This window comes from Hypanus sabinus, chromosome 7 (assembly GCF_030144855.1).
Source record: "Hypanus sabinus isolate sHypSab1 chromosome 7, sHypSab1.hap1, whole genome shotgun sequence".
In the NCBI taxonomy this organism is placed as follows: Eukaryota; Metazoa; Chordata; class Chondrichthyes; order Myliobatiformes; family Dasyatidae; genus Hypanus; species Hypanus sabinus.
Window position 1 is genome coordinate 134,682,165 of NC_082712.1, and position 15,823 is coordinate 134,697,987.

Consider the following 15,823-nt stretch of genomic DNA (forward strand, 5'->3'; position numbering starts at 1 on the left):
AGAAAATGCTGGAAATACTCTGCAGGTCAGGCAGCCTCTATGGATGAAGAAACAGGGTTAATATCCAGGCAATGATCTGCTGTAGCTTTAACTTCATTTCTTCCTGCACAGAAGCCGCCTGACCTGCTAAGTATTCCTAGCATTTTACGTTTTAACTCAGTTTTCCAGCACCTGGTTTTGATTTCACTATTCATGGTAAGTGACATTGGGAGAATTTAATCAATTGCCTACAGAAGAGAGAAAATGTACCACTAGGAATAAAGGACAGAGGATCTCCTACCTAGAACAGGAGAGGTTATGATGAATTTAAATCTTCAATTGATGATGAAGTGTTGCATCAAAAATCAGGACTGAGATTCAGTTAATAATTAGAAAGATTACGGAAAGTATGCAAAAAAGGAAATTATGGGAAAAGGCTGGAGACAATATTAAATTAAATTCAGAACATTTTTGTGCTCAAACATATTAAGAAGTTAGAATTCTACATATTGAATCAAAGGGTACAGCAGCGCCATGTAGAACTGAATCCCTTTTTCATTTGCCATGGGTGGACTACTTTAAAAACAAAGAGGGAAGTCATGTACCGGATACAACCCGTTCACAGGTTAAGATGTTGAACTGGGCAGAGCAAATTTTGGAGCAATTATGCGGCATTTTGCATCTTAATTGGATGGGATCGTTTGCAGGGAAAGAGGTGTCTGCCAAGTGGTAGGACTTTAAAAGTGTGATGTCCAGAGATCAGGGCCCACATGATCCTGTTAGAATGAAGGCGTAAGGCTAGCCGGTTCTGGAAATCTTGGCTAGTAAGAGATATTGAGGCTCTGTTTAAGTAAAGGATGGAGGCATATGGTGTGGAACAATTGGGAAATAGTGAATCTCTTGATGACTCTCAGAAGTACAAGAGTGCACTTTAGAGACAAGTTAGGAGGGCTAAACCAGGATAGGAAAAGGATCTGGAAGGCAAGGTGAAGCAAAATTCCAAGAAATTCTATACATATAGATATATTAAGGGTAAAAGATGGCTAAGGAGACAATAGGTCCCCTTAAATATCATCATGGCCATCTATGTGTGGAACCAAAAGAACCAGAGAGATTTTTAATTAGTATTTCTCTTCAATGTTTACAGAGGAGAAAAGGATACATGCTAAGGAAGTAGGGAACTGAGTGCTATTGACTTGGACCATGTACTGATGGATCAGAAAGAAGGAGAATTAAGAGGCCCAAAAATGCATTAAGGTGGATACATCTGCGGACCTGGCCTGGAGCATTATTAGACCTTGTGAGAAGCTGGATTAGAAATTGTGGAGGCCCATAGAGATTTTTGCTCTATCTCTAGAAAGCAAAACTAGGAAGAGTGCAGAAAATATTTATCAAGATGTTGCCTAAATTTGGGAGACTGAGTTACAAGAATAGGTTGCATTGGCTGGGACATTCTTTCTTGGCATTTAGGAGATCAAGGGGTGACCTGATGAAGGTAAATAAGATCATCAGGAACATAGACAGTTGAAAGTACAACTTTACCACAGGAAGGGTATATTAAAAAGCAGAGAGCATAGGTTTAAGATCAGAAGTGGATGACTTAGATGTGACAACAGGGACAGCCTCTTCACACAAAGGATGGAACATATTTGGAATGAGATGCCAGAAATAGTGATTGAGGTGGGCAGACTAAGAACATTTTAAAGCCATGTAGATATGTACATGGATAGGAGAAGTTTGGAAGTCTATGGGACCAATATGGGCAAATGGGACTTGCCTGCTTGGCAACACAGTCGGCATGGACAAGTTTGACTGAAGTGCCTGCCTCCATGCTGTAAGACTCTGACACGGACAGTAGCGAAAATGTTAGTCCACTGGAAAGTGCCCAAGTCTCCATTTCAAGAATTGGTCTCCTGGCCCAAAGGATCTAGAATTCCTCCTTACAAACATCTGAGTACTTATGATTAAACTGGGAGAGCTCCACATATACTAATCAAGCTACCCCCTGATATATTCATATTCACAGAATTATACCTTACAGTAACTGTGCCAAACACCTCAATACCAATTCCTATGTACTTCCTGTCTCACTGACAGGAAAGTCCCTCTAGTAGGAGCAAGACAATGGTATACAGTCCTCAATATGGATTAAAAAAACCTTCGGATTATCACCTACCAGCCTCCTGCTGAAGAAGGTTTCCTCCATTTACACCAGTTGTAGGAAACTGCAGCACATATTTACAAATATTACTAAAATAGGTAAACACAGTGGGTGTAAAATATGACAGATGGAATCTTGATTATCTGATAAACAGTTGGACCTTGCACTCCATGTTCAAATATCCTTAATGTGGCAGAGCAAAGTGACGAAGTTGTTTAAAACAATAAAAATAACTGGGTTAATGGAAAGATAGAATATAAAAGCAGAATTCAGGCTGTATTTAGTTAGACTTCAGCTAGAGTATTTTAGTCAAAACTGGGCATCACAGCTCAAGAAAGATGAAAAGGGTTTCAAATAGCTTCAGAGAAGGTTTTCCAGGATGTTTCCAAGAAACAGGGACTTTATTTATAAGAATGGTGGAAGTGGGATTACTCGACTCCTGAAAAGGTGAAATGAAAAAATGTCTCTATGATGGCAAGTGGGTTTATAATAAGAGCTGAGAATTTTGAAAAAGGTTGTGTGAAGATTTTTTTTAACTCATGCTTTCAAGATGTGGAATCTACACTGAACTGATGGTAGAAGCTTAGTTAATAAATATTAAAAGAGATTTATGTTGATTTTTTTTTGATGATGTGGAGCTTAGAAGATTACAGATAAAAGCCAGGGACTTGGAGCAAAGCCCTTTTGCTTTTGCAACAGAGTGGCATAGGCAAAACCAGCAGAATGCCTTCCTCTGAGCTACAAGTTCCTGTAATACAGCACACTTAAATGGGATGATTGAGGAGTCTACCATAAAGAGTGAAAGTGGTGCAGATAGCCTTTAGTTAATAGAAGCATCCTTGCACAATCTATATGGTTTAACTGTAGGTATATGTTTGTGAAAAACAACCTTTTGTGTCAATCACTCATTCTTGCATATATTTTAGTAGCATTAAGCAATATGCTACATTCAGTTTTTGGTACAGGCTTATAAGATGATCTGTCTCATTTCCACCAGAACAACAAAGGACATTTTCTAACCCTTTTATTTTGCCTTGAAAGTCACATCAAGTAAGGAAAGACATTGTATATTTTTTTAATTTTCTGATGGGGAAGAACTCTTCACAGAAGATTTTTGTGCGTCCATAGTAAGTGAGTGAAAGACAAATTAACTGATGTTAAGTAGAAAAGTGAATTGATCAAGCAAATCATTGAATAATCACAGTGTATCAGGTCACGCTCAACCCGGCTGTAGCCTATAGTACCCCTCTTGCTGTTTATCATGCAGCCCTGCTACTTGTGGCTGCCGCAACAACCTTGTAAAGAGGAGTTAATGAGTGACCACTAGCCTTTAAGTGGTAGATCCTGAGGTCCGACTCCAAAATTACCCTGACGCCCTTTTGTCACTTAAGCCCTATCAAAAATTTAAGAAATAAAAAAATGAATTTACTTAATAATACCCAAAGCATAAAAATTAATTAAAAATAAAGTAAAACAAAGATATTTTTCTGTGCTTAACTTTTCAATGCATTCTGAACCCCTTTGTAATGATGGGATGTGTTTTCTGGGTAATGTATGGCGTTGTATCTCCTCCAGTTTAAGGCTAGAAGCTGATTTACACTTGCATTGTTTTGTGTCTTTCCTTTATTTTACTCGATGTGACTTTCAAGGCAAAATAAAAGAGTTAGTAAATGTCCTTTGTTGTTCTGGTGACAATAAAACAGATCGTCTATAAGCCTGTACTAAAAGCAGAAAGTATTATATTACCAAATGCCATTAAAAATACATACAAATGTGAATAACTAGCCGTGACTAGCCCCACAGCTCAGACATTTGTGCTCCACATATGACCTCCAATTAATGTCCCTTTAACTTAGTGTTGAGCTCTAGTTCTTCCCTAATCTAACCTGTATCTGGATGAACGCCACTTATGGTTATTTTGTTCTTACCTTTATTTCAATTGTGAGAGGTCCTGCTTTTTATTCTCTATAGTATTGGCTGCTAAATAGACCACCATGACACATTGTTGTCTCTCTATTTCCACCACCTTTACCAGTCATATCTAAACATTGCCTACCCTAGAAGACTCCAAGATTCTAGTACCCTCAGTCTGAATTGCAAATATGATGTCCATCCTTCTAAAAATTTGCTGCAGTTTATGAGGAGACAATTCATCACAGATGCCCCCCATGAGCAGTGGAAATATTTTCCAATTCATAAGTGACTAATTACTGGTAATTTAAGAAAAAAAAGTACTTAATTTATTTAAGTATTTTTATAACTGCATTACGATAATTCAGTTGTATAAGAGCTCATAAGATGAAAAGTTATTTATTAACAGAGAATACATCCAATATTCTCCACATGACAGTATTTTATTCTGTTCAGGTGAGCAGAGTATGTTGATGATTTATATATTTTACATCTCTCTAGCTCAGCACCTGCTTTCTTTAGAAATCGTGTGGAATACCTAGCATCTCAAAACACAAAAGAAACCATTATGATAAATGCTTAAATTGTATCTAATATTGGTTTAGAAGTATCCCAAAAATGTTTCGTATCAGTTTTTCCTTGAATGATCTGCAAGCAGACTCAAAGTTCAAGGTTAGGAACTGTAAAAAAAACAAAATAGGTTTATGACAGCACCCACCTAAAACTGAGCAATAAACTTTGAACTGGAGCAGCGACAAACAAACTGCTGGAGGAACTCAGTGACTCATACAGCAGCAATGTGGGTGGTGCATCATCTGACCACATTTTGGTTGAGACTCTATAAGACCATAAGATATAGGAGAAGTAGGCTATTTGTCCTATCGAGTCCACTCCACCATTCAATCATGGGCTGAGCCGATTCTTCCAGTCATCCCCACTCCCCTGCTTTTCCCTCATACCCTTTAATGTCCTGGCTAATCAAGAACCTATCTATCTCTGCATTAAATGCACCCAATGATATGGCCTCCACAGCTGCTCATGGCAACAAATTCCTCAGATTTACCATGCTCTGACTAAAGTAATTTTTCCGCATCTCTGTTCTAAATGGATGTCTTTCAGTCCTGAAGTTGTGCCCTCTTGTCTAGACTCCCCTACCATGAGAAATAACTTTGCCATATCTGATCTGTTCAGGCCTTTTAACAATCAGAATGTTTCTATGAGATCCTCCCTCATTTTCCTGAACTCCAGGGAATACAGTCCAAGAGCTACCAGACGTTCCTCATACGGTAACCCTCTCATTCCTGGAATCATTCTCATGAATCTTCTCTGAACCCTCTCCAATGTCAGTATGTCCTTTCTAAAATAAGGAGCCCAAAACTGCACAGAATACTCCAAGTGTGGTCTCATGAGTGGCTTATAGAGCCTCAACATCACATCCCTGCTCTTATATTCTATGCCTCTAGAAATGAATGCCAACATTGCATTCGCCTTCTTCACCATCAGCTCAACCTGGAGGTTAAACTTTAGGGTGTCTAGCACAAGGACTCCCAAGTCCCTTTGCATCTCTGCATTTTGAATTTTCTCCCCATCTAAATAATAGTCTGCCCATTTATTTCTTCCTCCAAAGCACATGACCATACACTTTCCAACATTGTACTTCATTTGCCACTTCCTTGCCCATTCCCCTAAACTATCCAAGTCTCTCTGCAGGCTGTCTGTTTCCTCAACACTACCCGCTCCTCCACTTATCTTTGTATCATTGGCAAATTTAGCCACAAATCCATAAATCCCGTAGTCCAAATCATTGACATACATCATACATCCCAACACCGACAGCCAGCCAGAATAGGATCCCTTTATTCCCATTCTGTTTTCTGCCTATCAGCCAATGCTCCACCTATGCTAGTAACTTTCCTGAAATTCCATGGGATCTTAACTTGCTAAGCTGCCTCATGTGCGACACCTTGTCAAAGGCCTTCTGAAAATCCAAGTACACCATGTCTACTGCATCTCCTTTGTCTACCCTGATTGTAATTTCCTCAAAAAATTGCAGGAGTTCAGGAAAATTTCAGGAAACCATGCCGGCTTTTGCCTATCTTGTCATGTACCTCCAGGTGTTCCGTAATCTCATCCCTAATAATCGATTCCAACAACTTCCCAACCACTGAGGTCAGGCTGACAGGTCTATAGCTTCCTTTATGCTGCCTCCCACCCTTCTTAAATAGTGAAGTTACATTTTCAATTTTCCAGTCATCCGGTACAATGCCAGAGGCTATCGATTCTTGAAAGATCATTGTTACTACCTTGTAGCGATGCTCTCCGTACAGAGCTAGAGACAACGACACGGAGTCGGTAAGTCGTTTCAAGACTAGTTTATTCAAACTTCGCGGCGCTGGCATTTAATCCTTAGCGCCTGCCCTCTCGGGGCAGAAATGGCGTCAGAGGTGCATTACCAAAGTCTCCCCCCACGCGCTGGCTATTTGTGAGCCGGTTCGCCTGCGCAGAAAGTGGTTCGCCACAACCTCCATAATCTCCCCAGCCACCTCCTATAGAACCCGAGGGTGCATTCCATCAGGTCCAGGAGATTTATCCACCCTCAGACCATTAAGCTTCCTGAGCACCTTCTCAGCCGTAATCTTCACTGCACGATCCTCACTTCCCTGACACTCTTGAATGTCCGGTATACAGTAGGTATCTTCCACTGTGAAGACTGATGCAAAATACGTATTCAGTTCCTCTGTCATCTCTGTGTCTCTCATTACAATATCTCCAGCATCAATTTCTATTGCTCCCATAATCTACCCTCAACTCTTTTTTTCCCTCTTTATATACTTAAAAAGTTAGGGGTGTTGTGGATAATGTGGAGGGCTGTCAGAGGTTACAGTGGGACATTGATAGGATGCAAAACTGGGCTGAGAAGTAGCAGATGGAGTTCAACCCAGATAAGTGTGAAGTTATTCATTTTGGTAGGTCAAGTATGATGGCAGAATATAATATTAACGGTAAGACTTGGCAGTGTTGAGGATCAGACGGATCTTAGGGTCCAAGTCTATAGGACACTCAAAGCTACTGCGCAGGTTGACTCTGTGTTTAAGAAGGCACATGGTACATTGGCCTTCATCAATCATAGGAATGAGTTTAAGACCCCAGAGGTAATGTTGCAGCTATATAGGACCTTGGTCAGACTCCACTTGAAGTGCTGTGCTCATTTCTGATCACCTCACTACAGGAAGGATGTGGATACTATAGAAAGGGTGCAGAGGAGATTTACAAGGATTTTGCTGGATTGTGGAGCATGCCTTATGAGAATAGGTTGAGTGAACTCGGCCTTTTCTCCTTGGAGCAACGGAGGATGAGAGGTGACCTGATAGAGGCATTGAGGTACAGAGAAGATGTCCAAGGTAAGTTTTTTACGCAGAGGGTGGTGAGTGCGTGGAATGGGCTGCCTGAGATGGTGGTGGAGGCGAATGTGATAGGGTCTTTTAAGAGACTCCTGGATAGGTAGATGGAGCTTAGAAAAGTAGACAGCTATGGGCTAACCCTAAATAATTTCTAAAGTAAATACATGTTCGGCACAGCATTGTAGACTGAAGGGTCTGTATTGTGCTGTAGGTTTTCTATGTTTCTATAATTCTAAAAAAGCTTTTAGTACCTTCTTTGATATTAGTCACCAGCTTCTTTTCATTATTCATCTTTTCCTTCCTAATGAACTTCTTAGCTTCCTTCTGCAAGTTTTTATGATTTTCCCAATCTTCCATCTTCCCACTGGCTTTGGCTTCCTTGTATGCCCTCTCTTTTGCTTTTACTTTGGCTCTGACTTCACTTGTCCGCCACTGTAGTGTCCTTCCATTCAAAAATGCCTTCTTATTTGGAATATATCTGTCTTGTACTTCCCATGTTTTTCACAGAAACTCCAGCCATTGTTGCTCTGCTGTCCTTCCTGCTAGTGTCTCGTTCCAGTCAACCTTGGCCAGATCCTCTCTCATGTTATTGTAATTTCCTTTATTCCACTGAAATACCAGTACATTGGAATTTAGTTTCTCCTTAAATTTCAATGTGAATTCGATCATATTGTGATCACTGTTCCCTTAGAGTTCCTTAAACTTTAGCTCTCTTATCACCGCCAGATCATTGCACAACACCCAATCCAGCACAGCCGATCCCCTAGTGTGCTCAACAACAAGCTGTTCTAAAAAGCCATCCCTTAGACGTTCTACAAATTCGCTTTCTTGAAGTCAGTACCAACATGGTTTTCCCAATCCACTTTCATGTTAAAATCACCAACAATTATTATAACATTGCCCTTCTGACATGCCTTTTCCATCTCCTGCTGTAATTTGTAATCCACATCCCGTCTGCTGTTTGGTGGCCTGTATACAACTGCCGTTGGGGTCCTTTTACCCTTGCCATTTCTTAACTCAACCCATAGAGGCTATACACCTTCCAACCTTATGTCAGCACTTTCTAATAATTTAATATTATTTCTTATACACAGAGCCACACCACCCCATCTGCCTACTAACCTATCTTTCTAATTCACCAAATATCCTTGCTCGTTCAGATCCCAATGGCAGCAATCCCTTAGCCAAGTTTCAGAGATGGCCATAACATCATAGGTGACAACCTGTAGCTGAATTTCAAGTTTGTCCATTTTATTTCTTGTGCTGCGTGCATTCAAGTATACCATTTTCAGTCCAGTATTTGTTGCTTTCTGTTGTAACTGCACCATGCCGCTATGGCCTGTAACTCATCCCATTGGCTGTGATTATGCCTCATCTGCCTGTCCTTTCTATCATCTCTGTTGCACACTATCTTTGATTTATTTCTGTTTTCCCCTTCATCAGCCCTATCACTCTGGTTCCCACTCCCCTACCAAATTAGTTTAAACCCTCCCAAACTGCTCTATTAAACTTTCCTGCTAGGACATTGGACCCCTTTGGGTTCAGGTGTAACTTTTTGTACCCTTCATGAAGCCCTGTGTGGAGGGTCAATAATTAATGCTACTTGCTGCCATTTTCCAGTCATCACCTGATAGGGAGGATGTAAAGCCATTCAAGAGGAATGTGGAAAAATTTACAAGATTGTTTCCTGAGAAAAGGGACAGCAGTTATAAGGATAGATTAGAGAGTTTGGGACTGTTATCTTTGGTGAAGAGACAACCTAATCTGGACTTGAGAGAAGTACATTTTAATGGTTTGAGCAGATTGTATAGCAGGAGGCCATTATTTTTGCTGGAGGGGTCGAGGACCAGATGTCACAGGTAGAGGGCTATGAGTAACCCTCGGTAATTTCTAAGGTAGGGACAGCATTGTGGGCCGAAGGGCCTGTGTTGTGCTGTAGGTTTTCTATGTTTCTATGTATGTCTGCTACGTGTGTTTGTATGTATATTAGAGAAGGAGAATAATGCATAAAATAATTATTTATATATCAATTTTATTTTTACTCTGGAGTTGAACAGGATTGTTGTAGACGAAGGAAATGTTATAAATGCTACGTTTTTTTTGTTCATATAACACACCTGTATGAAAGAGCAGTCTAATTTTTGTCATAATGATTGTCTATTATAATTGAACCTGCCTTGAGTTTACCAGTGAGATTAAGAAAAGTTTCAGTATGTAGTTGTTATATGTCATTAACGAGGCCACACTTAGAACACTATGTATAGTTTGGACGCCTTGTTATAGGAAAGGCATTGTCAAGCTGGGAAGGATGCAGAAGAGATTTACAAGAATGCCACCTAGACTAAAGAGCTGGAGTTATAGGGAGAGGTTGGTCACGTTGGATCTTTATTCCATTGGAAAACAGGAGGATGAGGGGTTACCTTAGAAGGTTATAAAATCATAAAGGGTATGGATAAGAGGGATGATATTGTCCCTAGGCTTGAGGAGTCCAAAGCCAGAGAGCATCGATAGAAGATGTGAGGGAGAGGTTTAAAAGAGACCTCAGAATCAACTTCTTTACACACAGAGCATTGAGTACCTGGAATGAGCAGCCAGAGAAAGTGGTCAAGGCAGGTACGATTGGAATATTAAAAAGGCATTTGGATAGGTACATGGTGAGGAGAAGCTTGGAGGGTTATAGACTGAACACAGGCAACTGGGATGAGCAGAGTGGATGCTGTAGTCAGCCTGAACCAGTTGGGTTGAAGGCTATACTTCCATCCTGCATTCCTCTCTGACTCTGGGCTTAATGCTTAAACACGTTTATGATTTTTTTTTTTTGCTTTGTATAAGCCAATGTGTGAACTTTGAAGCGCAAGTACAGTAAGGAGTACCAATGCTGACGCACTGTGGGCAATAAACTAGGGATAGGTGGCATATATACTCAAAAATGTCACTGGAAGTTCAGGTCGTAGAAGCCAGGAGTAGGTGTATTCCTGCAAATGTAAGGAAAATTATCCACAAGATACCTCTATCCTTTTTTCATCTCTCTTGACGGCAAAGCTGATCTCATCACATCGTTCTTGCAGACCATACGGAACGACATCCATGTTCAATTACCTTCTCTCCTGATGGTGCCCATAGGGGAGAATTAGTATCAGGTTTACTATCACTGAGTATACCAAGAAGTTTGCTGTTTTGTGACAGCAGTACATGGTAATTTATAGATTTAGTTATTATGTATTCCAATTAAGTATATATAAAAAAGAAAATTAAATTAAATAAGTAGTGCAAAAAGGGAAGAAATGAATTACTGAGGGAGTGTTCATCGGTTCATTGTCCAATGTTCAAATTGAAGTTCAAGTTCATGTTCATTTTCATTAAATCATATACATGTATACTACTAAAAAGTATTTATTTGGACCAAGGTGCACAACACAGAGTGTAATAATACCACAAGTAAGTGAACAAGTAATAAGTGTGCATTTACAACACAAATTAAAAAGTAAACTATATAACACTACTGGGTGGTGGTAGGGAGTTCAGCAGTCTCACAGCCAGGGGAAAGAAGCTGTTTCCCATCCTTGTCCTAATGCTGCAGTACTTCCTGATGGCAGGGTGTCATAGAGATTGTTGAACAGATGGGAAGGATCATTGACAATGCTAAGGGCCATGTGCATGCAGCGCTCCTGATAAATATCTCAGAAGGGTGGAAGAGAGACCCCAATGATCCTTTCAAACAGTCCTTACAATCCTTTGTAAAAATCTTCTGCTCTTCTAAATATTGGTTAGAATGAGGATAGGGGTAAAATTGCTCACTTCAATCTCAAAACAAGAGCTCAATACGTGAGCTCTTGTATTTACATTTCTGCCCTTGGGAAAAGATTCTGGCTGTCTACGGTATCCATACCTCACTAATTTTATATACTTCCATCAGGTCTCCCCTTAGTTTTGGACGCTCCAGAGCAAACAACCCAACTTTGTTTAACTTTTCCTTTTAACTCTTACCCTCATATCCAGGCAGTATTGTAATAGGCCTCTCCTGAACCCCTTTCAAAGCCTCCATATCCTTCATGTAATGAGGTGACCATAAATCGACACAATATTCCAAGTGCAGCCTAACCAAAGTTTTCCTTAACTGCAACATGACTTCCTTTCTCTTACGCGTAATGCTCGGAAGGCATGCATGCTCTCAGTGAGTTATTGAATTGGACCACAGGTCCCTTAAAAGAATTATAAAAGATAATGGCCTATAAATTCTTTAAATAGTTAGCTGGCCAGCTACCCTGAAATTTTAACACACTTAAACAGATTGTGAAGAGAAAAGAGATTAAGCATGAAAAAGGAATTCATAAAATGCAGATGTTCACACAAGCTACAGGCACATGGTTTTGGAATGTAAGCCTGTCAGTATGTATTGTAATACTTTAATGGAATGAAATTTAAAACAAGAGCATGTCATTGTTACAGTACACACCAGACCACCCTTCGGGATTTAGACGCTCTGATTCTCCAGAGTATGATTACTCATGCAGTACCTTTAAAGGTTCTGATTGTTCCACTAGTTGGCAGCCACGTTTTGGCACCAAGATTTGGATATTTAAAGCTCAACTTTGGTTCAGAACGTGATTGTGCTTAGGGTATTTGCCTCGTCTGGATTTTTGTCTCGTCTCATCAGGTGCTCCTCTAGCATTTAGATAAGAAACCTCTTCTCATCTCAGTCTTGAAATTGTGCCTTAGTTCCAGTCTTGGATACTCCAGCAACTGGATCCTTACCATCCTCACCCAGGCCTCTCATCACAGTCATGTTGAAACAACTATAGAGATCATTTACCCCTAACATCTAGGGGTGAATTTCCAAAGCTCTTGCATAGAAACATAGAGAACCTACAGCACAATACAGGCCCCTAGGCCCACACACTCCCCAGCACCTTAAACCTGTGTCCTCTTGTGGCAACTATTTCAGCCCTGGGGAAAAAGCCTCTGACTATCCACAGGATCAATGCCCCTCAAATTATACACCTTGCATGTAATTTGAACTTCACTGATAGTGCACAATTTAAAATTAAGGATAAGGCAAAATGTGTGGCAGTCACAATTGAAGATGAAGCCAGAATCTAAATGTACATTATCAAAGTTACAATGTAAATCAGCAGTTAAGGTGACTGAAGCTTGAAGGAGAACTGAGTGAAAAACAGAGCCTGGTTGTCCACACTCAGAGCTACGGCCCTGATTCTGCCTGCTAACTTTCAGCAGCCACCAAGCAAATAGAATAATTTTTAGTAAATTAGTAATCGCCAGAGAATATGTTATGACAATACCTGCAGACATTTTGCCCACAGCTGCCAATGATGTTCCAAGGAACTTCCCTCTATCTTTATGAACCTTATGGATGATGCAGTGATCATGGGAAATATTGGCTGCTGTTGTTGCCACACAGGTATGTGATGGTCCCTATCACACTAGAGGGGTGAGGGTAGACTAACAAAATGGAGCCGATTTAGAAAGGGATGCACAGTGGAAGAGAATCAGACCAGGGATTATGCTGTACATAGGGCACAGCATGAAGCATGGATGAAGCTAGATACCAGGAGTTTTCTCGAGTGTCAGACCAACAATTGGGCTTTGAGGTGCTGGAGGCTGCAGCTAGGTTTGGAAATCCTTAGGAAGACTCTAAGAGTATGACACGATTTTACTTACGTGTGTGTTCTGCTTGGTCGGGTTTCCAGACAATCATCGACCTAGGCAGCTTTCCTATCACAGTCTTCAACTGCTGCGAAGACTTATTTCAGCATGAGTAACCCTTTGCTACAATAACAATCAATTTCAGTTATATCTTTAAATTCAAAGTAAATGGTTCAAAATATGCTTTGAAGTTTGCATTACTGTCAGGGTGGCTTTGCATCTATCAGGGCCCTTTACTACAGGGCCGGTAAGTTTGTTGTGAGTTTTCGATATCAGTGGACAGGATTTATCAGTTAACTAAACTTCAGCAACTTCTGTCTTAAAATATCTGATTTTAAGTCCAAATGTTCTTGTTCTTTGAGAATGTGCTTGAAGATGATCTGAAGGTTGAATTTGTCACACACAGTAGTTTATCTAACCTCTCCTTGGGCAGCATGCATATAAAACTCTTCAAACTCACCACGGCTTTCCTTTATTGGGGAGACCAAAGCTGCACACAATACTCCAAGTGCTGTTTAACCAAAGTTTTATAAATCTGCAACATGACTTCCTTACTGTTATACTCAATGCCCTATTATATGCTTTACTTACATCCCTATCTACTTGCATGGCCTCCTGTTTGTATTGGCTACAACATCGAATTCTCCTTCAGTAATTTTTCCCTCCCCCTTCCCTCTTCTTCTCTTCCCCACTCTGGCCTCTTATCCTCACCTCCCCCTGTTGCACCTCATTCCCAACCTCCCATGGTCCACTCTCCTCTCCCATCACCTCCCTTCTTATCCAGCTTTTAACTTTCCCACCTATTGCCTCTTGCCACCTTAGGTGCCACCTATTGCCACCTTTTCACTTCATTGCCCCTCCCCAACCCACCTGGTTTCACCTATCAACTTCTAGCTTTTCCTCCTTCCATGCTCCCGCTCTTTTTATTCTGGCATATTCCCCATTCCTTTTCACTCTTAATGAAGTGTCTTGACCTAAAACGTTGACTGTTTATTCATTGCCATAGATGCTGTGTGACCTGCGGAGTTCCGCCGGAATTTTGTGTGTGTTGCTCTGGATTTCCGCCATCTGCAAATCTCTTTTTTTTTGCATTGGCTGTGCCAGTTGCTCCTATGTCTCTTGATAGTAACTCATACTGTGGCCCTTGACTTGTTGCAATGCAGTGGAAAATATAGATCTCAAAATAATTATCTTGTCAGTACTGAAGGAACACTTTGAAAATTTGGGTACATTCTTCTTTTCACTATCTGACAATTAATAGTTTCAGTAACATACTCTCTACCTCAGAGGGGACTGGTCACTTTAAACATTGGTCTTTATCTTTCCTCTATTGAGCTTAAAGCTTTGGATGAAGAATCTGCAATGTTGAGTATCTTGGCGAATTATCAGCGACAATCACAAGGTTAAAGTGAAAGTCACAGGTCCAGGTCACAACTGCGTATATGGGTCATGAATAGATGTAAAATGGGACTGGTTCCATATCACACAGGAGTTTACTGTATATTTCATCAATGTTTCTATTAAACTAATTCAAAGTGAGTTTTAAAAAAGGTGGCAAAATTGGAAGAATTCAAACTCTTTTTAATAATGTTACAAAAATGTTAGCGTGAACAGTAAATGCTTCTCCAGAGATGTGTGCATCTCGCTTGGAAAACCGGTTCCCCTACATTTCACATACAGGTGGATACTCTCTCTCATGTTTCGTGATGATTCATGTGATTGACCAGTGAGCTATATTATAAGTGTATTCCTTAACCAGCTCAGCCACATTTCCAGATCAAGTTATTCATTTAGTCAATACAGAAGCTACACACTTGAATATTTACCAAGTTATATTTGGTTCAGCCGAGATTTCTTTATCTTGCTACAAACACAATAGCATCATTGTAACAGGGCAGTTAAAAAGAACATAAAGGAAACTTAAATAAAATGTTAATACTGTAGTGCATGTCTTTCACAACAACAGACCTTTTATTGCCAATGGTTACAGAGAAAAGTTTTCGGCTTTGTTATCATACCCAGCAAACCACCTAGGCGTTGACAAGAGCACAGAAAATAAAGTATTTTTCACCAGGGTAAGAAAATACCAACAATACAAAGAACATCCCAACCGCATTGCACTTTTCTTATGTCAATAATAAACTGCAAATTTCAAAAAAATGCAGAAAGGTGTGCATACAGTGCAGTAAATGCAGAATGCAGTCTCCTCTTTATTAACTCTGTCTATACTTCTTGCTGCCTAGGTAAAGCAGCTAACATCATCAAAGATCCCATCCACCCGACATACTGTCTTCTCCCTCCTTCCCTCCCATCAGGCAGAAGACACAAGAGCACGGAAACAACGTCTACCCCACTTTTGTAATGTACAATCCGTCCCCTGCTATGATCAGATGGATGCCTGAGCTCACAATCTACCTCGTTAAAGACTTGCGTCATTTTGTCTGCCTGCACTGCAACTTTCTTTGTAATTATCTCACTCTATCCTGATTCTGTTATTGTTTTAACTCAATGTATTGTTATACTGAGGCGATCTGTCTGGATGCCATGCATAACAAACTTTTTCACTATTTCTTGGTATATAATATGTAATGATTATAAGCCACGTTACCAATTTAACTCATGCAATTAAGTGGAGTAAAAGCTGGTTCCAGGATTTTGTGTTTCCTGCATGATGGGAGAGAGGGCTAATTATTTCTGCATGATAGCA

The 15,823-nt window shown here is 40.2% G+C and overlaps 1 protein-coding gene across 4 annotated transcripts in view; it reads left to right on the plus strand.

Moving 5' to 3' along the window:
* The window catches only part of eps8l2 (EPS8 like 2), a 199,907-nt gene that overhangs the window by 37,689 nt on the left and 146,395 nt on the right, over positions 1–15,823 (plus strand). Inside the window, exon 1 of one of the 4 annotated variants that reach the window (XM_059975680.1) lies at positions 6,382–6,403. The exons of the other annotated variants lie outside the window; for them this stretch is intronic. The gene's annotated coding sequence lies outside the window, so the exon portion shown is untranslated. Of the gene's footprint in view, positions 1–6,381; positions 6,404–15,823 lie in introns of those variants that run through there. 4 annotated transcript variants of the gene reach the window in all.